This window comes from Taurulus bubalis, assembly GCF_910589615.1.
Source record: "Taurulus bubalis genome assembly, chromosome: 12".
Taxonomy (NCBI): Eukaryota; Metazoa; Chordata; class Actinopteri; order Perciformes; family Cottidae; genus Taurulus; species Taurulus bubalis.
In genome coordinates, this window is record NC_136600.1 from 23,727,235 (window position 1) to 23,729,734 (window position 2,500).

Genomic DNA, 2,500 nt, shown 5'->3' on the forward strand with positions numbered 1-2,500 from the left:
ATATGTTTATTTTTATCCTTTTTGCATCTTATTGGCACCATATATTATCTGTCAATGTCTGATGTTTTTCTTAAAGTACTTTTTGCCAATTTCAGCTTGTTATGGCGATGATAGAAACGGATTTAAGAATATAAATCCTCCTCCTCCTCCTCTTCCTCCTCCTCCTCCTCCTCCTCCTTCCGTAAAGGGTAACAAGTACTTTTGTTTCCTTGACATCCGATCGCCTCTCTGGTCTCTCTTGCTGATTTCTGGTCTCCTCTCAGATGTGATAGGCCAAATGTCCCAACTGCATACTTTCTCATGAGAGGGAGAACTCACTCCGGTTGCAGTGTGAAATCTCCGATACGTCAAAGCAGCCCCATCAGCTGTGCCGTTCATTCACATGCACTGTATTGTTGACTCAAAATAAAAGACGGTACGGTTTCACTCTTCATAAAAAACCAGTAGAGAAGCCGGATCGGGTTCCAGTGAAGAGACGCTCAACTGCAAAGTGTGTTCTCCTTAAGGAATGTCACATTGGTGCTCCTCCAGGTTCGCATTGGTGGAAATGTGCGTCCGACCTGTGGTTGACCTTTGTTTTACAAGCAGTCGCTTTCTCCATCGACAGAGTAAGAGCTACTGTGGGAGTTTATAATCCTCTGTTATTGTACGATATCTGTTTTTTAAATCTGTTCCTCATCTCGCTCAAAACGCGGTTCTTTCAATGCACTTGGTTGCTGCACAGCTGCACGTCACTTGACAACTAGCATGAGATGTTATCACGTTTACTTGAACTCAGGACTTACAGATGAACACTGTCACAAGCTCACAAACACTTTCTCATTATTAAAGTCTACTGTACACATGGGGCTGTTGCATGCATGGCACATGTGAGTCCAATAGTGCAACGTATTGTCTGGCTACTTATACTGGATTGAAATATTGCTGTGTATAAAATTGATCATATATGCAGTCCTTTGAAAAGAATTCACACATTTTTTTGGGGAACTTTTGCTTTTTGTCTAACATCCCCTTTACGTTTAAAACACATGGCATTTTCATAAGGTCCCAATGATATGTGTCTGTATATTTACATATGTTTATGTGCATGCATAATGTGTAATGCACACATAAAAGTGCTATATAAATACATCTATTATTATTGGTATTATTGGTCCCAATGATATGTGTCTGTACATGTACATATCATTTGTAATGCGCACATAAAAGTGATATCCACCTAAAAATGTATTATTATTATTAGTACTATTGCATTTCGGTGTAACAGTATGTCTGATAATAAATTGGAAGAAATTAGACATTCATAATAATGGTTAGGGAGATAATATTCTATAGCTTTCCGTCCTTAAACAGTGTAACACATCAGAATGATGACAGCCATCCTCAGTGTGACACAGTAAAAGCCCTTTTGGATGCAGAATTAGAACAGTTGAGTGAGGCCTCTCTTTCTCTCTGCCTCTCCCTCTCTCCCGACTTCTGTTCATTCAAACAGAAGTAACAGCAACTGCCAGCAACACATTTTGACATCTGCTGTTGGTGGCAGTATTTCATGACAAACATCCACACTGGCTGTCTACAACCACTTTTGACACGAATGTGTAGCCGTCATCACCACTTCCACAAAGCAGCTACAGCCCTGGTAAGCCGCAGATCCTATTTTTGACCACAGCCGATAATTCTTGCAAAAACCAGAGAGTCAATATTTTATCACAGGGGTACAGCAAACACATGCAGATGCATTGTTGGTATGTTTTCCTCTTAAATATTGATTCCTAAGCCACTCTGCAGCCATCTGGTCTGTGGAGTATATTCTGCATAACACACACAGACACACACACACACACACACACACACACACACACACTCACACACACACATACACAGGTGCATGCGGGCACACACACATGTGCAAATGCATCTCTCTCACACGCAGACTGACATAAAGATGAGCACACACACACACGTGCGTGCACACGACACATGCACTCTAGCACACACACACGTGTGTGCACACAGACACATGCACTCTAGCACACACACACACACATGCGTGCACACACACACATGCACTCTAGCACACACACACACACATGCGTGCACACCGACACATGCACTCTAGCACACACACACACACACATGCGTGCACACCGACACATGCATTCTAGCACACACACACACACATGCGTGCACACCGACACATGCACTCTAGCACACACACACACACATGTGTGCACACCGACACATGCACTCTAGCACACACACACACACACGTGCGTGCACACCGACACATGCACTCTAGCACACACACACACACGCGTGCACAACGACACATGCACTCTAGCACACACACATACGTGCGTGCACACCGACACATGCACTCAAGCACACACACACATACGTGCGTGCACACTGACACATGCACTCTAGCACACACACACACACGTGCGTGCACACCGACACATGCACTCTAGCACACACACACACACACACGTGCGTGCAC